Source organism: Acyrthosiphon pisum, chromosome A1 (assembly GCF_005508785.2).
Source record: "Acyrthosiphon pisum isolate AL4f chromosome A1, pea_aphid_22Mar2018_4r6ur, whole genome shotgun sequence".
Classification (NCBI taxonomy): Eukaryota; Metazoa; Arthropoda; class Insecta; order Hemiptera; family Aphididae; genus Acyrthosiphon; species Acyrthosiphon pisum.
The window spans coordinates 107159215-107184597 of NC_042494.1; the positions used below are offsets into that span (position 1 = coordinate 107159215).

General features: G+C 26.0%; 1 long non-coding RNA gene across 1 annotated transcript in view; it reads right to left on the minus strand.

The window, feature by feature from the left end:
• Positions 1-448: 448 nt before the first annotated feature.
• Positions 449-25383, minus strand: part of LOC103309451 — an 85013-nt gene continuing 60078 nt past the window's right edge. Inside the window, exon 3 of the long non-coding RNA XR_510733.3 lies at positions 449-784. This is a non-coding gene — a long non-coding RNA (uncharacterized LOC103309451). The remainder of the gene's footprint in view (positions 785-25383) is intronic.

Below are 25383 nucleotides of genomic sequence, written 5' to 3' on the forward strand. Positions count from 1 at the left end.
AAAAAAAAAAATAATAAACTATGTAAAGTTTGGGTATAGACCACATTGGGCACTTTTATAATCATAACGCAAAGACTATTATAAACATAAATAAATAACCAAAAGTGTACCACTTTCAAAATAATGGATTCGATAAATATGTAAAACATTTCTCATTTAAATTTTTAACTTTTTTATAATATATTTATATCATAAGTTGGTATACTACTTCATAATATACGTGCGATGTATCTAAATACTTGTCTAATCTATTGATAAATATTTGTATGTTAAAAGTGTATTCTAATTTATTTATTGATATCAATATTAATAGCTGCATACTGTCATTACTATTTAAATTTATTCACAGAAGGTTATTACGTATTCATATTTTTTTATTTAATCATCAGATGAATACTTACTACTATACATATTTCATGAATTTTTATTATTTAAATAAAATGGTTATCATTATTTTGGTAGTTAAATATTATATAAAACGAAATCGAATTCTAAATGACAATCTCATTTTAGATAATTACAGAAGCTACATGATAATTTAAATAGCGACAAGGCCTCAAAAAAAATCTACGACCAAGACTTCTATGTATTTATAAACCAATTTATGAAACATGAAGTATTTATTGAGTAACCAAACGTGTTAAAAATATGAATTTTCACTTGCCTTCTCTTGCTATTCTTCATCTATATAGACGATCGTTGAGTGGACACAATTATTGAGTGCGTTTATATTATTGTACCAACCACGCTTTGTGCTTTGAACGTGAACAGCCTAGATATAACCCTGAAATTCAAATACAACATTTTTATAAAAAAAAAAATCAATACAATGTACCTTAAACCTATTTCATTTAAATCAACAAGTTTTTACAAACACAATTCTGAATCTTGGGTTATTCTAACATAGTCTATTTCTATAAAATTAATACATAAAGTTTATTCGTGTACGTGTGTTTAAAATGTACCTGATTAAAGTTTTGAGTAGTTCTAATGAACTGAAACTTAACCTATTTACCTTAATAATGTTATCCTATTTATTTTAGAATATACTTGTACACTAGTATTTTTCTACAGTTACCCAGTTACCGTTTATTAGCTCAGGGAAACTCTGAGAAATCAAGAAGTTAAAAACTTGTGAATATCTAACGTAGAACGTAGATACAATGTATATAATAAATATATATATATTTTTTAATACGTTTAATATATTTATTTTCACGTATTCAATGGAAATAATACTTAATGGGATTCAATAACCGTTAATATTTTTAAATATAAATTTAGATGATTTTTTAATATTTTAATTAAAAATGTAGGTACCCATGTTTTATAAAATTCAAGCCGCCACATTTCATGTAATATATACGCACTTGATATACGATAATATTTTGGTTCCTATGGGTTTTGAATACTCGAAAGTTAATAATTAAATTAGCAGTATTTTAACGCTAATATAGAACATAATAATGTAACAGTTAGTGGGTTTTATTACAAAATTCTACACCTGATCTCCTAAAAAATGTATACAAGCTATTTTATTTATGCAAATTGTAAACTTATTATGTCTTGTTTGTTGAGTATAATTTTATACATGTATTGTCTTCATTTTAACAAATACATTATTAGATATCATTAGTGTATACAAGTAAAAGTGTATACAAATAATGATGCCATAATGGTATGTAGGTATAATATTTGGTTTTAATCTGATTAAAAACTGTAAATCAGAATTTATTAAAATATAAATATTATGATTTATGACTAATTAAACTAATTGACTAATTCAATTTAGTTAAAAATATAAAATAATTTTAAAAAAAATATTAAATAGTATCACATATTGAAATTGTATATTTCATTTTTTTGATTTTTTTGAATTGTTTGAATTATATTATATTTTATTTTATTTCATACATATATGAATACTGGGCCCTACTGAGAAAACTCTTGTGGGGTTACAGGAGTTCTGAAACAAATTATGTAAAAAATAAGACTTCATTTTTGAATACCTACTTGATTAAAATTTAACTATTTTACATTAATTAGAATAAATAATTATTTCTTCAAAAATATTAATTTATCAGAAGAAACCATTGCAAAATATTTTTATTAATAAATTAATTGGTAGGTTTATCCAATAGGATGGTATTTGTTACATAATTTACTTCTAATTATTTCTAAATATCTACCACATGTGGTTTTTTTATAGATCTATTTATGATAAAATTTTTTTTTTGCGTATCTTATGTTTACTCCGTGCATTGTTGTAATAAATTGTGGTTTTTAAATATACAGCAGTAATTTTTAGATACATTTTTTTAACATATGTAGCACGTTTTTTATTCAATATAAAAATTTGTTGTTGAGTACATTTGTTCTTTATTGAGAAGTATTCTAATAATTTGATTTTGACATATTTCTAACGAAATATAGCGTTATTGAATGCACCATCTCAATCTATTATAACATAGAAGATTATCGATTCTACTAATACTAAGTAAACTTAATGCGTAATTTAAGTAATTATAGAATTTTGTTTAGATTTGTAATTTATAATTCATCTTTTTAAAGTTTTTTTTACTAAAACATTAATTTGGTTCTTTCATCTCATAATACTATACTGATTTCAATTCCTAAATATTTGAAATTGTGTTCTACATTTCAACATATGATCCATTAATAGGCGTGAAGAACAATACATGTTTTATCTAAATTTAGAAATAAATTATTTTTAGTTAACCAATTTTTTAATTAATTTTAAATCTAATTTTATAATATTAAATATCTCATCATAGAAAAACCATTTTTTAATTAAGAGATTTGATTAATAATTTCTTGTTTGTTGGTAAAAATAAGTCGTTCGATCGTAGGTTGATTTGGGCTTTTATTATATGATATATTAGTGTTGTAATAAATTATATTTTGTTGATTTCTTAATTTAGTTAGTAAATCTGATGCTAAATTAATGCATACCTAAGCCATTACACTTATTTTAAATAAGTTTTCTATATCGCATAATGGATACCTAATATATTTGTTTTTATTTCATTTATATTTTGTAAGATAAAATTTTCGCAGCACATCATAGCAGTCATTTTGATGAAGGGGAGTATTAAATTATTTAATAATCGAACAAACTATAATAATATTATTAGAACCATGTTTCAATAGATATTAAGGGTTTTCATTAACGAATCAATTACAATTTTGTGAAATACAATATTATAACGATTATTAGAAATGTACAAATCGCTAAAGGCTACATAACCAGTTTGGTAAAAATTTAAATTTAAATTAAGCTTAAATAATTCATAATAATTGGAACTAATTAAACTAAGATGTATATTTAAATAACTCTAAGATAAAGGAAAACAATCATCAACAATTTAATATGAATCCCTAATATTTAACTGGTTTTAAGCATTTTGAAAACTAGCTGGTATATAACGCATTGATTATATTGTATTGCGTAGGTGTAAGTTTATTTTTAAGCACTCAATAACGTGGTTTTAAGATTTAGGTAGTTAAGGTCCATCTCTGAATTTAATTTGTGTGCAAATTCAAATACTCACAATGGTCAAATGAATAATACCTTTTCATTTAGACAGTATTATATTAACATAATTAATTGTGCTAATTTCTCTTACAAAATATCTTACAAATTCTTACTGTGGAATACATTTTAAGGTTTAAAACTTTTTATATTTCTTGAAATAAATATAATATTTTTCTAAAATAGTTTATTTGTTAAGAAAACAACGATTGAAGGTTTCGTAATGACCATATGGATAAACAGAACAATAATTTCGAAAAAAAAATGATTTGTTTTTGAATTTTTCATATACTGTTTTAGATTATATAGACAATATTATTATTAATATTTTATACTTTAATTTTACTGTAGAACTATTTCTTGTTTGTTAAATTTCACTAATTCAAAATAAAATTCATTCATCGCTCTGTTCAGAATCTAAAATATATTACAAAAATGTATTAACATGTATAAAATATATAATAAGACGTTTTCTGATGTTCTTTTACTATGAATAATTTTGTAAGCAATATAATATGAGATAAACATTAAATTCAATTCTCACTTAAACTATAAAAATACTGATATTTTTTAGTGTTTTCATTGAATAAAATATTTGAACGTAAATTAAATTAAAAAGCCATATTTCATTAAATTAAAAATGTATACACATATCGATATTTGGATGCATATTGGTTTATTTAAATAATTTACATAAAGCATTAAGTAAATTATTTATAATTTAATTTTAAATAGTAATAGTTCATGAGCCTTAGCTACTTTTTGTCAGGGTATTGGATGTATTATGGCTTCGTAAATAGCCGTATTGGAATTTATAGTTCTTCGTGTGAGTTTTTTATTGTCTGTTAAAAAAGTCTGTTTCTGAATAACAACCCGAATCAATCATTAATATATGTTACATAAAGAGACAGATTTGCGTTTTTGTGTATTACTTTTAAATTCCTATTTTACGTTATTTACGAAATTTATTTCATTCTCTAAGTACCAATGAAAATCTTGGAATAATGCTTTATTCGTAATTTATTTTAACACCATTACATAATATATTGTTATTCAGATGTAGCCCGGTATTACGGACATGGATTCAAAACAAAATATAGACGTCTACGACTCCGGCAGCCATAGGCCGCGTATTTCTATCGGAAGACTCCGAAAACTCCCAACGCTATAAACAATTAATATTACCTATTATATTTCTTATTTTTCTCTATATCTATTTTCACTACTCATCAAAATGAATACTGTTTACTAACATAACATGTAAAAAATAGTTACGAAATCTATATAACGCAAACAATTTATCAAACTTGTAATAACATGTTATAGTTTGAGACATTTTAAGCATAATAAATTAAATATTAAAGAAATATTTTGATTGAACTTATGTTTTGTTTTGTTCCACGTAGTATAATAGCTTTTGAGTATTTAAAAAGTAGGTAGGTAACTATTAAAATTGCCATTGTGTATATAAATACAAAATGATGTTAAGCTTGTATTATATTTTAAGATTGTAAATAAAAAGTGCAGAGTAGTGTATTGTTATCAAATTAAAATGATGGCAAAAAAATATTCGAGATAACATTTTAAAAATATTGTGGATTTATCATTATTAAATTATACACGCTATAATGTATAAGTATAATATATTCAAATGTATAAAATATCAAGTTCATACTTTTGTAAGTACCTATAAGGTATGTTTATTGTATAATGCCTGTGAACTAGAGCGTTATTAATTTTGATTATACGTTTATGTTTATTATAATAATAATATTATTATATTATAAACTTGGATAATTTTTTAAAACTTTTTATATTATTATTTTGGGACAATGGGACATTAATGTACGCCACGTTGTATTTGTTAAGGGGAGGAAAGGTGTAGATTGTGTAGCTTATAATAGTGTGAAATTGGTCATTACAATGTCCGTTAAATTAATAATAAATAATGATAAAATTCATCGCTAATCCCACTGTGGACTAGTATGAATAATGTAGTAGCGATTTTAATACTATTTAATAATAACTTATATATGTTCACTGTATATCAATCTATCTATCTAAGAAGTCGAATTAATAGAGAAATGGAAAAAAATTAAATTACTTTTTTTAAAGTAAATTGGGTATGAATCGTGTGTAGTTGGGTTGAAGCCACGCCGTAAAAAAGTCTTGAGGTTACAATAATTATTATTGCGTACATTATTTTACAGGTCCAAAAGGTGGTGTTCTAAGTGCGTGCTCCATATTTTGTAAAATAATAATTCCAATGGTAATTTTATGCAGCTCGGAGTGAAAAGGTGCAAAATGTTTCTCCAATACTCTTAACGAATCATAGCTATAGTGGTCAAAATTTTAAAATTTTAAAATCGTTTAAAATATGTTTATTTCATATCATAAAACATATTTGAATAATATCCCTTGATATCAAAATAATACCCATTTTTATCAAAGAAACTCACTGTTAAGAAATATAATTATAATTTGACACGAATATTTAGTACTAGAGCCTATATAGTAGTTTTTTGTGGAGGGGATAACGTTGTTATCAAACAGTAACACGTCATAATCTTTTACAGTTTTACATTGCCTACAGCTGCAGCATAGTAACAACCACAATGATATACGTGAATAAAATAGACTTTAAAATAGCTATGTTATTACATGCAAATGTTCAAAACATAATGGTAGGTATTATTTTTTAAATAATAAAAAAAAATCAATAGCGTAGCATAAAAAATTATGTTTTGTACATAGACATATTTAATCCTGCAAGAATAATATAAAAACAACTAATGAAAGAAAATCTATCGCTTTTATATTTCATCTTTATAATTATTTATATACCAGTAAAACATATTATAACATATAAAGTCTCACACAAGAAACATTTTGAATATTATAATAATAATAATAATAATATATAATATTACATAATATAATGTAATAAGTTTTCGTAAGTACCTTAAAGTTTAAGCTTATATATTGTAGAATGTGAGTTCATATTAAGTTACGAAATGAAAAGCAGATTAGTTGATAAGTCCGATGTAGAGCTCTCGTCCAGCTTCATATTGAGATCCAGTCGGGATTTAGTCCTGTGAAAATTGGTTTTTGGTAGATCACTTCGGAATGTGTCTGGGAAATGGGCTGTCTTTTTAAATTTGATAGCTATTAATCATCGCGTTCTAAAAACGATTCTCAGAAAAGCTCAATGCATTACATGGCTTAACCGTAAATCGAGAAGTTTTTCAAGTTTCTTTTCATTTATGATTTCCTAGAAATAGAATGATTATTTCCTAATTTGGACACATACATCAGACAATACACATATTATCTCTGACAGGTATACACTATACATATATATTAAAAACCATGATAAATCTACATTTTATATTACAGATATACAGCACCGCACCTTAATTTTCTCTGGGTACGTTTGACTGAACCACTAGAGGTACCCTACTATATACCCTACTTCGACGTCATCTGACATACGCACTCTTTTTTTATTATTAAAAATACCGATTAGGAGGTACCCACTATTCAAAATTTGTATAAAAAAAAAGGCGAAGGTTTGGAGTATATTTTACTGATTATTTTATCGTAATTTTTCGAAACAGATCGTATTGAACCTCGAACAATACAAATTATATATATTAATAACATATTAGCTAATTGAGGTATAATGTGTGACTACATGATCGACTTTTCAAACCAAAAGCGTGGCTATTACTATTAACCAATCAGGAATCAGCATGTTTGAAATATTGTATACCAATATTGTCTCAAAAATGTAAATCCAAAATAGAAATTGTAATCACTGCAAGTTGTTTTATTAGATTCACACTGTTCATCCAATGTTCTTTGACATCAATTATCTCAAGACCAACACATACCTCCAGGCAATTTGCCGGAATGTATAATCTCCATCAAAATAATTATTTGCTAAATTTTTCACTATGTCCAAAGATATTTCGGTTTGATCAATTTTTCAAATTTTAAAAGTCAAGGAAGCCAGGAAGCAGAGTTACAGGTGTGAGGAGACCCAGGTGAATTGGTTCATACAACATTTTGTTTAAAGTTTTGAACATATCCTGGCGCACTATCTTGCTTTGAGATTTAGTAAACATTTTATTTCTCAAAAAAATTTCAACTAATCGCTAACTATTATACTTATCACCTATGTCACAGATATGCATATTCAAAAATTTTCATTCCACCTTTTTCTTCACAACATTTGATGGCTCTCAAATTATTAACAGGACTTAGAAAGAAAAATTTTAGATGTTTAATTGTTTATAATAATGTAATATAATGTTATAAATAAATAAATTATATCAAAGCAACACATTTTTTTAATAATTATATGCATGGATATAAAAATCTGAAATTAATTGTTTTACGTTTGAAATACAACAACATAATACTAATAATAATATATTAATCGTAATCATCGTTAGTTTATTTCTACTTCTATGCCATGGCTCCCCTGGCAAATCTTCAAGAGGCCCCTCCGAGCCGCGACACACAGTATGAATACCTCTGATTATGGTTTATATAATACAATATTATCAACATTGAATAATTACACTATCTATTTTTATATTTCATAGTTCGGAGCGTGATCTCGTCAACCGTCGGATACCTTAAAATATATAATTTGAAACAAATTATTGTAATAAAAATATCGATTGAATTAGAATAGGTGGCTAAATGGCGTTTCATCGTGATTTATTACCTACGGCACGGTGTAATAAATTTCGACCACTTCCGTAAACCATCGTCATCGTCGTCGGGTAAACCGACCTTGTACAAGACATACACGTCTGTCGCATTGCCGCATTAACACGTTGGTATATTATATACCTGCATTATCGATGCGTGCATACAATTATTCATCACGATATATGTAATAATGTACGTAATATCTTATGTGACATGTGTTACATCTATGATGACGTGAATGGAGTATAATATAAGAGCAAACGACGTAACTCCAAAATTATGTAATTTGCGAAACGTTTTAGAAAATACGCATCGCCTGATGTCGTAGTTAATAATATATTCCTATGATTATTCTTGTACAAAATTCATGTCACACACAAACAGACTTTTACCTCTACAGTATAAGATAATTTGTGGTCAAAATAACGGCATAATATTATCTCTATTGTTTCTTAACTTGCTAGTATCTCCTTAGGATTTATTCTACACGATAATATTATTATAGATTAAAATATTATGATTATAGTTAAAATAGAATAGCTGTTAATGACTTATAATATTATATTCTTTAATAATTAATTTTTCATAAATTAAGTTTAATAATTAAATTCACAATTTAAACTAGTTATGGTACCTAACTATCAATACATTATATAGTAATTAAATGCATATGGTTAGAAAATCAAATTTCATTGAATATTGAAGTAGGTACCCTTTATTTTTATATTTTACCGCATAAATTGTGATAATGATAGTTATGGCAGTATTATCAAAAACTTTACAGCTTCTGCTTAGTTAGATAGTTCAAATTGATATTTCAATGATATTGATTCTGCCAATTTTGATATTGTACAAAAAATAATAATTTATAAAATCAAAATAATTCTATTGCAAGGGCATCAATTTCAGATTTAGACAATACCAATGTAATTAAATTTCAATTTCTTATGCTTATTTTACTCACAATGTCATAGGCTCTGATGATCTTAAAAATCAATAATTTATTTATTTTCAAAAAATGTAAATTAGTTTAATAGAACTTCATTGTAGAAGTTCGTAAAAAATTAAAACATCAAACAAAGACAATTACAATTTATAACTGCACACAAAAAATGCATGTTAAAGAGTATTATGAAAAAAAGATGATTTTTCCTAAAGTCTTTTTAAGCCAGCTAAAGTATTTAAATCTATGCAACTGTAAAATAAAAATATCAAACGATAGAAATGAATGGTTGAAAATGAATAAATATATTTTAGACCTATCTTGCGTTTCTACGATATGTTAACATGTTATACGTGCTTATACATTGCTCCCAGAGATTAAAGTCTTGTTGTGCGTTGATACAATATGGTATTTGAATTTTGAAATAAACATGTTTAGATAAATAACCGAAGTTCCTCCAATGAGAAGATTCTTTACTCCGTGATCCATGTCCTCTTTTTTTATTTTTCGATTATTGCACTTTACGTGAACAGATAGTGTAATAAACAATGTAAAATTAAAATAAAGATAAATGTAATTACAATAAATAGTTTTTCCAATTTCAAAAATTTTCTTTTTATGATATATTTTTATAGATAGATACCTTTAAGTAATTTTTCAGACTAAAAGTTTTAATCGTCAATTAAGTTAACGAGATATCGTTAAACTTTGTATTCGAAACAGTATATTATTATTGTTCTCTATATGAAAGTTGTTTGACTAATACTCAAGTAAACAAACGGCCAATTATACCATTTGTTTTCTTTTTAGTGCAACCGATGAGATAAAAGAAACAAGGATAAATAAAGAAAGGTTAAACAAAAATAAGTCGTTATCCAAAGATGAGGAAATTTATAAGCCAATAAATACGAGCAGCTATAGGATGAAATATATTTTTTTAAATACAATATTCTAATCACGAATGGTTCTGAGCTCAATAAAAATCACGCTTACTTGTATTCTATCAATAAATGTTTGATGTCAGTAATTTTTCCTTACACTTGAAGAAACTTTTGAAAAGTTGAAACATAACTTTTTCTTACTATCCGATCTTTAAGGTGTTATGCAAGACCTTCTATACTATTTCCAAAATTCACATACCTACCAGGATTATTACAAACAGTATCTAAACAACTAACGTAAATCAGTATTATTGTAAATTCATTACATACTCATACATTTGTCGCTACGTTCTGATACCAGTGTCTAAAAATTTCATATTTCCAAGAGAATTAGAAAAAATTGGTAGGCATATTTTAAATATTACCTTCTGTGTTCAATTTATAATAGATGGAATCGCTACATAAAACTTTTGGAGCACTACTTTTATCCTTAACCGTGAACACATAATAAAAAAAAAAACATACTTCATATACGTCACCGTAAAATCAATAGGTATTCTTTATAGTTTATATATATAAATTGGCACTTTGTATCTAAAACACGAACATGAATATTGATGTAAATTTAATTATGGTTAGAATAAGAAATCCAACAACGTTATAATACGGTGAAACAATCAAATATCATACCTAATATAAAATGTAGCTTGACCACTTTCTTGGTTTTACAATTTAGCACCTATCTAATATATGAAATTATCGTGTCACAATGTTAGTTACCATACTCCTCCGAAACGGTTTGACCGATTTTTATGAAACTTTATATGCATATTCAGTAGGTCTGAAAATCGGCTACTATCTATTTTTTATACCCCTAAGTGATAAGGGTTATCCAGAAAAAAATTAAAATAATAATAGTGTATTATATATATATTGGTTGCGATTGGTTAATCGGGCATGTTTGTTGATTTGTATTATTATTTTTTGACAATATATAAATGAATGTTTGTGTGTAGATTAAACATCTGGGAAGAAGATAGACTAATTTAAAAAGGGTTAATTTTTTTTTATTATTATTCATCAGATTTTAGTACGGTTAGGTTAGGATTTTGTATTGATTGATTATATTAATTCACCGTAGGTGGAATTAAGTAAAAACGACAAACTTAGTATAACTTCGATACTTTAGAGTTAAATCGTACACTTACGTACAAACAGCATGGGGTCCGCAATTTACCGCAGGTAGATTACCTACCTGATAATATACTGCTGCGAAGCAGAATTTTTATTCCGGGCAACAGAAAAGTTGAGGTAAATCTAGAGCATCCTAAACCGAATATTAAATAACGCATTGAACAAAATTTGAGTCATATACAGCTTGTACATTTAACGGATAACAAAGTGCACGGGATCAGCTAGTAAAAATATAATTTAATTCTATATAATATAATATAATCGAATAAATATTTACGTTGGTCTTGGATTTAAAATTTAGCACTTTTAATATAATGTAGTTCTATATAATCGAAAACATGTTTATGTTAGTCTGGGTCGCACATTACACTAATACATACATAAATTTAAAAAGTTTTACAATGATAATATTATTAAGGTAGGTATCTATAGGTATTACTGCGATTTGATGCAAACTTTTGTTGTGATTGTCTGTTAGGTAGGTACTGTTAAATTTGAAAACAATGAGCATGTTTGCTTGTGCAATTTATTACAGCAAAGTTCTTTATTAGTTTGGTTGTATAATTAAATTTTGTTGAATATAAGAACATTTTAATAAATTAAGTACCTACTCATATTTATGGATAGTTTGATTATAAAAATATACGTTTATGTTTTATTATTTTTATTAGTTTTAAATAACAACTAATCAAAAGAGTTTTGGGTATATGATTAACTAATGATTTAAGTTTATAAGGAATCTATAGTTAAAAACGCATGAATTTTGTTAAAAATTATATATATCTATGTTAGTAAAAAAAATTCTTAGTAAAATTAAGCCCTACCCATCCCATACCAAATTGTCTCCCCAGACCCGTGAAAACGGTCATTCGTGTAGTAAAAGTTTTGTTGTCTTTATGTTGTGCATCAAAATCTTCATTAATTCGTTTACATTATAGATTAGTTTTTAATAATCGTACTGTTTTGAATATATTAATATAAAAAACATACAAACAAACTTAGGTACATTTAGATCTAATGGTTTCAAACTTTCAAACAGAGGTTATCCTGTGGGTTCGCATAACCCTTTTTCGCCGTGTACTTCCTCACATCACGTTGGTACACATCGACTGGCTGAACTACATAATATTATATTGTTCTAGTCGGCTATCGAACGATTGAGAACGTTATACCTTTTTGGCCGAACGATTGAGTACACTTAAAATTAACAAAGAACCCAAAAAAGAACACGATTGAGAACGAATTTACGTGCAACGTTGCCAATATCATTTATTTGATTATTGAAAGATTCATGCCTGTATGCATAAAATAAATATTCTTGAAAAAAGTCATGTACCTAATACAAATATATGAATAAAAAATGTAAAATACCTATTATGTATAACTTATAAAAATATGTAATATACAGAACAATTTTTTAAACATGCTCACCTCCATTTAACCCTTTAATAATACTTTTATTCAAATTATGATTTTAAGTATACCAGAAGATCATATTTTCAAATTCTTGATAATTTTGATCTACTCGAGGAATATCCAGTGGGCTGTGGCGATACAAACTTCAATTTTTCAAATGAAAATCTTCCTTTTTACTGTAAATTATTTAGCGGCCGATTCTCTTGAAAATTTTGAAGTATCTAAATCAAAATTCTGATATGTAAGTAGTTTTTGAGTTATTAAAATATTCATACTAAGGATAATAATCCTTATATACGGTTTTACAAAAATATAAACTTTATGTAATATTAGATGTAGCCATGTAGGTGATAGTCATTAAGTTTTGATAAATCATTAGTAATTACTAACATTTTCAAATCATCTAAGTCCCCAAATCTACTTAACCTATTAGTTATTGCCATATAGGGCATAGACATATTATTCTTAGTACCTTGACTCGTTCGTAGCTATTTGCAATATTGTTTCAGCTTGAGTTTCAATTATAATTTTAATAACATTTAACATGATATATTGCTGGATTATTTCAATATCAAAAAATTATCGTGCACAAATTTATTATCATTCGATTAAATTTGGCAACGTTGGGAAAAAAATATCGAGCGTTCTCAATCGTGTTACAAAAATTACCGTTCTCAATCGTATTTTACCGATCTCGTCTACCAGCCCCTTGTCAAAACTATAAAACTTAAATAACTATTTGAATATTTAATGGAAATTAGTAATTCATCTTTTTTAATATTTACATAAATTAATTCTATAAATTAGGTATCTCGGATTTATATGAAACATGAAACATTAAAACCAAAAATAATTTTATAAAACAAATAAACAGGTATTACAAATTACACTTAATTATTTATTGTGGTTCTCTAATATAGTAAGTAACTAATTATTTTTTTTAAATCAATATGATTATTGATTAGATAAACATTTATCGATGAGAACGCAAACAATGTATCACTATGTACTAATTTTTATATGCGCATTGTGCACTAATAATCATACAATAGCAGATGTTTAATTTTAAAAACATGATAAATGTACATTTCAAAGTATTGGTATAGTTAAGTCTTTGACAAATAATATAAATATATACATTTTACCTACACGGGCTACAGGTTGCAACACATATTATTAATGGTATATCACTCTTTCAGTTATAAAAAGTAATACTACTATGACGTATATGCCCAATATCATAAAAATAATAAATACATTTGAAAACCATTTTATTTATATATAGTATGACTACCCAGCAACAGCTTGGAACTAGAAAGCAAATGTTACTCTCATAAATTATATTGATGCAAAAATATAAAGATCCAAGCCAAATCAAAAAAATATGCATTATTTTACTGTATTTAACTTAAACAATTAAAATCACACAAATATATTAGTAAATAAATGTATGTTGTTGGAGGACTAATATTAATAATTATAACAGTTAAAATGCCGTTTTATTATTATTGTTCATTTAAATATTTAAAATAATTTTATAACGGTAGATCGCATCGTATTTTTTTCTTTTTACTTTACGGACAATCATATTAAACAAAATTCTATAATTTAAAATGAATGTAAATTACAAACCATTGATAGAACTGTGAACCATTCAACCACTGAAGTTATAAATGTTTTAATCATATTATATTTGACGGTATGAAAACTATCAATTTTATTTCACGCCGACATTTGTTGAGAAAAATATAATATTGTCTACTCATACTTTTGTATTTTATTTACACGAGTACCAACATTTTTCGTCTATTTAGTACTTTTGAAATTACTTTGTTCGTTATTACAGATTCTGTCTGTACTTAAATGTATAGTACCTACCTACCGTGGTTTATTCTAAACCTTTTTGAACAGATGGGGAATCTGTATTTAATATTATCCATATTCATAATTTAACAAGTCAACCGAATTTAATAAATCCTCCTTTGGTTACCTAGCCGACTTTCTAAACGTACCGATGAATCATATTTAAATTAAATATAAATAATTAACAGTATAAGTTAGGTGTGTTAAAAACTTGAATATTTTTTTGGTAATCAGTTATCACGCATTTCGTAATGTATCAGACAAATTCTAGCATTGAAATAATCAAGAACCGTGTTGTGTATAATTCCATACCAAATTTAAATTAATTTAATATCACAAAATACTTAATATTTAATCGTGGTTCACAATTTATTAATTTAGAAGACATTAATGTTACAGCTGTCGACAAACATTTTAAGTATTTCGGAGAAGTGAATTTATCATAGGTATAAAAAATACCAACGTAATTAGATGTACGTTTTACATGATTTGTAACGGAACATATTTTTACGAATATAGTTTAGAGATAAACATTTAGAAAAATATTAAAGAACTAAATTTAATTAAGTGCATATTGTTATGTACAACACAAATGATTACAATGAAAAAATTAGAATTTTATAAAAATATAATATTATGAGCTAGTATATAGGTACCTTTACATAAAACTACTCTAATAATTAATACACATAAGTTGGTAAGCATATTGTTATAAAATGAACGTTTATTTTTTCCATTAAAAACGAAAATCTGCGGAATCCTTCAAAGAATTTTGGATTTTAATAATTAGCATCAAATGATGAACAGTGAACACCAATCGTTGTCATAACTGAACACTGGCTCGTCGGTTTTTTTTTTAATTCCTTGTACCATAACGAACTACCTATAGTTACCTCGGTAAGATAACAAAAGCATTTTTTTCAACTTTGTTTTTTTTCTCCCCTCTATTATACGTATCGGATTACATTCTTGTTGGCACGTACTAGTGGCATTCGCAATTCGGGAGATTTTTATTTTTACTTCTTTGAATTATTCCCCTCTCTACCTACAACTACGAAACGAAAAAATGGTTCATGCTCTTTAAACCTAACCCTTTAAGGATCCTTAATTCCTAGCTGGTTTTACATACCAATTATAAATTTAATGAACTCCTTCATCCTCTGTTTCATTTGTATTTTCAAAGCTCTGTGGATATTTGTTGGTAACATACAAACATAAACTTTCACAAACACACACGTTAATCATCGCACAAATAATACTTTTTTCAATACAATTCAACTGGCCACTATAATAGAACAAAAGTATGAATAAAAAAATAATGCATTGCATATAAGTAGGTATTGAATTTATTTTACACGAGTAATGCTCAAATTACAGCCTCCAAATTGAACACACTGTTTTTTGAATATATTTTGTATAACTTTTTTAAAATTTCCTTTTTTTCATTCAGTTGCTGAATTGTATATTAATTTTAAAAGCCACTACACTATAATCGGAGTTTTTTTACTTGTCCGGTTGGAAATGTTTTTATAAACACACAAATTATTCTGTTTTATACGTCATATTATTATTTTCGATTTCAAATTAAAATCTTTTGAAACGTGGCAGATACAATATACCTTACATCCTGCCGGTTTTTTATTGAATATAAAAAGGTAGGTATTAAAATACAATTGTTTACACAACTTTGTAAATGTTAATAATAAAAACAATATATTTTATCCTTTGTACATTATTTATTTGATTTGTTTCAAGAATTTTAATATAAAGAGTCAAAAGTCAAATGATAAAACGGTAAACAGTCAAGTTGAGTTGAATTAACTAAGATTTTTTATCTGTAAGATTATGTAGAGTTAAATTGTCTTGTTTCATAATAACTACCTCCTAGTAAAATAATTTAGTTTTTATCCTCTGTTTACTCATTAAATATTATCGTGGGTATTATATAATTGTGTTTAAAGTTTAAACTAACCTTGTTCTAACCAATTCTAACAATATTTTTTAATTACATATAATCATTGAGTGATATATTTTTCAAATTAAATGGCGTAATGTTTACCATCTACATTTATTTTATTTTATTCAGAAACAAATGCCAGTATGAATTATGATTAAAATTACAATATAATGCGGTAATGACTAAGAAGAATTTTAGTATCGTTCTACTAATGAGATATTTTACAGAATTAAAATATGTTTATCTTACTAGTTAATTCTAGATTGTATGTAAAAACCTGACAAATACAAGTATAACAACTCATAGTTGCATTATAACATTTTAGATTTTGAGTGGAGCGATGAATTTATTGATTTTACAATAATTTGTTGTTTTTTTTGAATGTGTGTGTCCGAATGATCCGAATATATTATATGTGTGTTGAAATAATACTTCGATTTTAAACTTCAGTATCATTTATGAATTATGATAAGAAAGTGAATGTAATTAGTACCTAGTTAAGAGGTAAAAATTAAAAATTCTCAGTAGTTTTGAAAACCGTTAGGGAAAACAAAAAAACTATTTTCGGTAAAATCGATTTTATTTTTTGGTCAAACTCAAAAACAAACAACCATAGTTACTTAAAATATTTACTATTAATATTTATATAAGCATTGTTGTAGATGCTAAAATGTATAAAATATTTTGACTCTTTTATTTTAATTTATAGGCTTTCGATTTGTATTAAGATTTTTTTAAATTTCTGTCAGTAAAAATATTTTCATTCACTAAAAAATATTTATAGTCTAATACAATATGGTTCCTAATAAATATTTTATACTGTAAGTAACCAAAAAATTGAATAATAATATGTTTTAATAAATATATTAAGTTTGATTTTGGACGAAATTAGATATTTAAACGACGAATAATTATTATTTTAGTTATTTTTTCTAATTTGAAAATATTATTCTTGAGTAGTTTAAACTTTTAAAATGTATGAAATAAAATGTTTTGGATAAAAATGTATTCAACATACTATTTTACTTATAGTAAAATAAATTACATAATATCAAAAATATCATATAATATAGGTACTTATAGTAGGTAATATATACACCGTCTTAGCCCAGAATTGTTTTTCGTGAAGTTATATTTCAGTGGTTTATTCTTTTCTTTGTCTATGCTAATAAATATTTACCGACGTAATGAAACGAAAAAACTACCTACTTAATACTTAAAAAAAATATGTAATAGATTATGCATATTGTTTACATACTCAACATTTTTGTGTTATGACAACAATGTTTTTAGAGGAATAGAAAAAACAAGCAGTTGCCCATACATATTAATGTAATAACAGTCAAAATATTTTTAAAAAAAAGAACACTTTGATGACCCACAAGTCAATGGCTCTCCAAATATGGTTTAGTAGACATACGGTATAATATTGGTATTAGACAGTAATATTATACAGGTATATGTTGAATGACAGCTTTTCAGCAACTCAACACAAAAGTATAATATATTATATAAACATGTATTGTGGTACCTATAAATGTAATTTATTTTAACAATATATTAAATTGAATTCAACACAATATTATATTATTATGAACGATTGTTGATATTAAAAATATCTGCCCTTGAAACGAAAAAGTATTATTATTTTCATAACAGAATTGATTCTTCGATCGATCCACTGATAAATTGATCGTACCTAAATGATAGGAATAGAGTTATCAAAGAGCAAGTATCAAAGCATGTTCTGTGAAGAGTTATATATTTATTTATCACCAGAAAATTTGATTTCGTTCTTTGCACACAATAAGGTCATCAAAATCGTATAACTCAATAATAAAACATGTCGGCCGCAGGCAATTTTTATACGTGATTGAAAAAATGAGAAAAATCGTAAACAAATTTACTACACTGTCCAGAGAAAGTCAATTTATCGTACCAATTTTCAGTTTCTGAGTACCTGTGACCCTGATAATAATGGAATTTTACCTCCATAGATCATTTCACAGCAGAATACAAATAAAATGAAAAATTACCTTCTAGACTATGTTTCCTTTGACCTCGCAGTTCAGCGATAAATCTAAAACAGTGATGAAATAGTATCAAATATGCCAAATTATATTATTTTCTTAAACTGGAAAAAATATTCAAACCACTCAAAGTTACACAGAGTAAAAACCAAATTCATAGTTTATGAAGATTTGAAAACATTATATTTGTAGTGTGGATCAGATTATACCATTTAGTATTATAATATCTAACGATTAAAATTTCACTGGAAGTAAAATGTTTTAAGTTTTATTTATTTGTAAAACATATTTAAATAAGATGTACACTTTATAATATTGTATCTGCATTAAAATAACTTTGTATCTATATTATCTATGATTGGTTTCTAAATAAATTATACAATACGAGAACTGAAAAAGTATGAAACCTAAAAGGAATTCCATTTGTTTACGTTGAATAAAGATGCGAGACAAGGTAGTATATATTATGATTAATAATTTAGTGCGATACAGCAACTGGCAGATGGCTACTTTTTAAGCTCAAGAGACAAGAATATAATATTTTGTAAAGTCTATAGAATTATACTGGTATAATAATATATGAACATTTGATTTAAATTATATATTATGAATTTTACATAGTATAATGATATAAAAAAAACTATCCATCTATTTGAGATGTATCTACTTTATGTAATCATGACTCGTGTCTATAATTTATCACACAGTTTAGGTTAAAAGTTTTTCTAATTGTTAAATTATTTTAAAAATTAATTGAGTATTTTTAATTAAAATGTCATCCCAGTTTACAGAACTAGGTATAAACAATAATAGATACTCGGATAGAATTGTTTTTTTTTTTAAGAAAACTTTTAATTGTTACTTATTAGTAAATGTTACTAAAATATAATGTAAATAAATGGTAGATAATATTATATAATATTATATCTTAAAAATATATAATTAAAAAAAAAACAATTTCATAGATTTGTCTAAAAAAAAAATAGGTAACGGTTAATGTATAGTGAAAAAAGTTTATGAGATATCAAGTTAATGGGAAAAATTTTTATCTTGGTTAAATTGTATACATTTTTTGAAAGTACATGGCATTATGCAAATACGATTACACATAACAATATATCATACTAAGTTTAAAGTTATATGAATTTGCGTAAAATATAAAACAGTTTTTTTTAAAAAAAAAAAGATCAACGAAAAATATTGTATAACAGACCACATAAACATTCTTAGGGCTTACGCCGACCGACCCACGAATTGGTATGTGTTGTGTGGTAACAGACTATTACACCTCCGTGTGATACAGCCCGAAACCTTATAAAGTCATAACGAATCCTACGAATATACGCTTTTGTTGTAACTTTTGTGCTTAAATCCTATACGACTAGGAAGTTCAAATACTATCGTATATTGTTCGTTTTTATGAGTATAAGTATTAAAAAAAAAAAAATGTTAAATGCACTTCCAAAATTAGTGTTTTTTAATCAACACACAATCAATAATAGCGTCTTCTTTTCTTTTGGTAATGGATATGTTTGTGTCCCCTTGTAATGTGCACAAGTTTAAACTTCATAACAAAATTTCATAAAATTGTGTCGTGCAATAGATTAAGTACAAATTGCAATGTCTTCGAAACAATATTCTTCCCGAACCAAAAATCATATTTAAGAGTACCGTAGGTACAATATTGTGTAATTTTGGTTTTTATTTAACAATATTAATTAGTTTATAAAATAAAAACCTACAGTAAAGTAATATTAAAACGATTTTTATAGAGTTTTCCATTAGCTACTTAATGTTTTTACCTTTTAACACAATATTAAAGCAAATAACATATTTTAATGAAAACAGGCACAAAATTAAGGCACTAAAAAGTATTTCTATTTTATAAAAAAAGAACTAAGAACATAATATTATATTTATAATTATATATTAATTTAATGATGAACTAAATATTTTAAAAATATAATAATTTCATATTTTTAAGAAAGATAAAAATGAATCGCAACATTAATTGTATGAACACATTATATTGTTTTTAATGAAAGACAAAACATTATTATCATGAACAAATATTTATGTCTATTAAATAAAAACATGATGGCTATTATTTTATGAATATAAAAGCACAGTGTTGTGAACCCCTGCCTGTATGCTATACGCAGTATGAGATATAGTAATAGTATAACATAGTATAGTGTGTAAGCATATTAATATGTGAACAGGCAGAGTGACACGGTCACACAGTCTAAGGGAATTCGCTGTGTGGACAGTTTTGAGCCTGAGCGAGCCTCTACCGTGTCTCGCTGTCTGTGTAATAGTTAGTGTAGTACTGTCAGATCATCGAGCAGGACATCTGTTATTTTCTTATGTCTAATAAGTATTCTGTACAACTAAATTTCTTTTAAAATTGATAATATTAATAAAGTATTAGTGATAACTCAAGCACCACGTATTTATTTATTAACGAACAAACTCAGTTGTGGAGACGTCCATAACAACAGTGCCTAAAATAAATTGTAAGCCCAAATTCGTTTGACGTAAACCAAGTTTTTCTTTATTGAATCTTATAGAAGTCTCCAACCGATGCTACCACGGCTTACAATTATTTTACTGAAACCCTTTAATGGAAATGGTGATCGAATTATTTACCGAATAGTGAGATTGATTTGAGGCGTGAGTTTCATATAATACGTATATGGCAACATCGTAAAGTAATTTCTAAACATAAATTTATAACGAGAAGAGTGTAAAATTACAATATTGCTCTCGTCGCCGCAGCATACCTACTGATTTATTTTTACAATATCGTTAGTTAATCAATTACCACATCCGATCCAATTACATAACCAGTAAGTTAACTTGGTCACGGTTTCTATAATACAACACGCTGAATATGTGCACTTCGTTGAACGTTAAATGTACCAACTCTATATGACTCAAACTTTGTTCAATGCGTTATTTAATATTCGGTGTATGGTGTTTAAAATTAATCTTAACTTTTCCGTGGACCGGAATAAAAATTCTGATTCGCAGCAGTATATTATCAGGTAAGCAATCTACCTGCAGTAGATTGCGGACCCCTAGTTTATACGGAAGTGTATAATTTAACTCTAAAGTACCAAAGTTATATCAAGTTTGTCGTATTCCACCTATGGTGGATTAATATAATAAATAAATATAAAATCCTAACCTAACCTGTTGACTGTTGAGTCACTGTTGTATTTTTCACATCCAGATTTCCTACTTTTCCGGTGGATTTTCCTACAATTTTGTTTCATAATAACCTTCTCCGTGATGTACTCTTTCGTTTAAAAAAAATCAAGAAGATCTGATAAGTAGTTCCAGAGTTGACCCTGTACAGAAATTTTCATTGCACGTTAGAAGATATATATAATATATTGACAAAAAATAATAATACAAATGAACTAAGGTGCCCGTACCAATAGCAAGCAATATACAATACACTATTATTATTTTAATCCGCAACTTAATTTGTTGTTTTTACCCATGTCGCCAGGTGTAGACTTAAGAGGCCATAACTCCGGAACCACTTATTGCACAGCGTACAAACTTCACAGAAACTATTTAAACACCAATCTTAATATGCCCTGAATTTTTTCGGTTTGGTAGATCTCGAGTTATCAAATATATTAAAAATGAACACTTATTTTTATATATATAGATAACTAAAACACGTGATCAGTTAACTAGTAAAAAAAAATCAACAGGACACAAATAGGTACCGGGCTATAATAAACAACTAGTCTCGATTCGTTAATCTAGACACATAAGGAAGTGGTACACAACGATTAAAAAAATAAATATATTTCTGATAAGCTTAATTCTATTACACTACACTTCATAAGAATTTTTCAATATCTTTCACGGACTACCGGTAATTTTTTCTCACGCTCAAGAAAACTACTGATAAAATCTAAACTTTTCCGCTTGGAGTACAATCAAGACTCTATTTACAGTCGGAAAATATAGCAAGATGAAACAATTTAGGCAGTTTTACTATCTACTCAAAAAAAGAATCGAATGAAAAAACCATCGTTCGTAAACAACCCTATACAATACTTTTATTGTTGAGCAGGGGAATCAGTCGTTTTAACTTTGATGATATTACACAGTTGCTATTTATGACTTTTTTTAGACAATGTCTAATATATATGTCATATATTACACATACTATTATACTGACTGGCCACAGTTTAAAAACTTTTCCCAATACCTTTTAAAAAATATTAATACATTTTGTACGATAATTTTAATTTAGGTAATACATAATCTATAATATAATATTCATCGTAAAATATTCCCTATAATATGTGCTATTTTATATAAATCTATTTAATTTATTAATTTTTTTTTTTAATGAATCTGATGTCAGTTAGAATCAATTGGAATGTCATTAATATTTATGGCTTTAGAGGTCTGGTAAAGATCGGAAGGGATAAGCAACATTCTTCAAGTAGCCGCACAAATAATAGTTTATCAGTGTTAAAACTTGAAAAATAGGTGGACAATATATTGGGGTCCTCTTCCAATTCATTACTTCGGGAAACCTAAACTAACGTTTTACGATTCCCCTAAGTTATTTCGTTCATTTTTATTTAAACTTTAAAGTGTTCGCATTTCAATAGAAGTACATCAATTCGAATAATTAAAATAATTAAAGTTAATATATCATTAAATGCATGGTTATTTTATATTTAAACAATTAAAACAATTTTTGGAAAACTGTGATTAAACTACTGATGACGACATACATTAAAGTTTTTAATATAAATAATATAAAAAACTAACGAGAACCAAATATTATAGTGATGGAAGTTTTTGGTCAAACAACATTTAATATTGTACAATGTAATTTATTTTTAATATTAAATTTAATGAAATTTGTAAAAAATGTTTACTATTTTTGCAGGTAGTTTTATGATTTTAGTTTAACTCAATAAAATACTCAAAATACAAAAAAAAAAATAACTATCTAATATTTGTATATTTTAAATTTTTCCAATAATCCAAATATTATACTTTAATTGCATTAACTTTATTTAAAAAAAGTATATTTAAAAATGTATAACATATTATGATAAGACCAACAGTTTGAACAAATAAGTTGGATTATTAAGAAATTAGATATTTAAACTTTTATAAAAGATGGATATTTTTAAAAATTATATCACGTTTAGCTCATAATCATTTTTACATTATCCACTATGGGGTTCTGAAAATGTACAGGACATGTAATAGTATTACCTATCAAATAACTCATTTTACTTTACAAACAAAAATTTGATAAAATATTATAATTTAGTTTTTATAAGTTTAGTTTTATGACACATAATTAATTTAGTAATTTAATAAAAAGCCTAGGTACCTCACCGTTTTATAAAAAAAATGTAAAGCATCTTAATATAATTTTAAATTTAAATTGAGTATAGTCCAATTGATCATAATAATTCTTAGATTTTTTCTTATTGTTAATGATTTAGAGCTGAAGTAAATATTTAAAAGTATACTTGATCCCTAATATGACGGGATTTCAGGCATAATTTGATTTGATACACGGTAAAATAAAGTTCTTGCTAATATCTACCTGCATGCACGAAACACTACAATTCGTTTGAAAACTGATTTACAATTGTTTACTTAAAATACGTATAAAAACCAATTGCCAATTTTGGGACCCATTTATAGATACGAGAACGACTGATTGGCACAAATATACTTTTGGCGTGTTTCAATGATACCAATTTTTCTGAATTCAGGGTTTTTCCTCTTTTTTCTTACCACCAACGGAACAACACTCATCAATCATATCCGTATTTTAGACCTTTACATCGTCGGGTATATTTCATTTTCAATGGAACCAAATACGGTGGAAAATTGTATTCTCGTTATAAAAAAATAGATTTAATTGCCGTTAAAACATAAGTATTGTCCATACATCACAGATAACAGTTTAAATAATATAAACATTCCTAGATTGTCTAAAATCGCAATTAAAAAGGTGGGTAAGTGGATGTCGCTCTGCTGTACAGTAGATTACAGTAGATTACAAGTGGGTCACTGTATAATGGATGGTATTAAATTTAAATTCAATGATATAATATCATTGTATAAGAAAAACGATTCTGAGCGGAGACGGTATGTCAATCTAGGTATAAGACATAATATTATATATGGTTTTAAAAGAAATTGACCTATAATAAATTCCAAATCAATCATATCACAATATCTATTAGGTACTTATAACGCGTTATACATCAACAACGAACCGTGATACTATCATAGATATATAATAGTATACTTAAGAAGTTTCAAGTATACCCACGAAATATATTATACAATCACAACAAAATAACTAAAATAGTTATTCGAGGTTTTTAATATGTAATTTTGTCCAAATTTGAACTTAAAATGACTGTAAAAATAAACTGTGCAAATGTATTTTTTAGATTTTTTGGTAACAGAATTAATTGCTTATGTGGAATCTTGTTCTAAATTTTCAATTCTTAGATACAAAAGTTGAACATTTTATAAATTTTTAACTACAAAACAATTATTCAAATTCAAATTTGATAAATTTTGTCAAAATTCGATCTTTAAATGCTTATAAAAACAATTGTGCCTATGTATTTTTCATATTTTTCAACTGCTATTGTAACAATATATCAGGAGTCTTGTATTAAATTTTTACACTTTTTGGCCCAACAGATAAAACTTTATTGATGTTTATACAAAAAAAAACTAAAAAAATTGAAAACTGACCATGTCTGTACACAGCTCTAAAAGAGTCAAATTATTTCAAAATT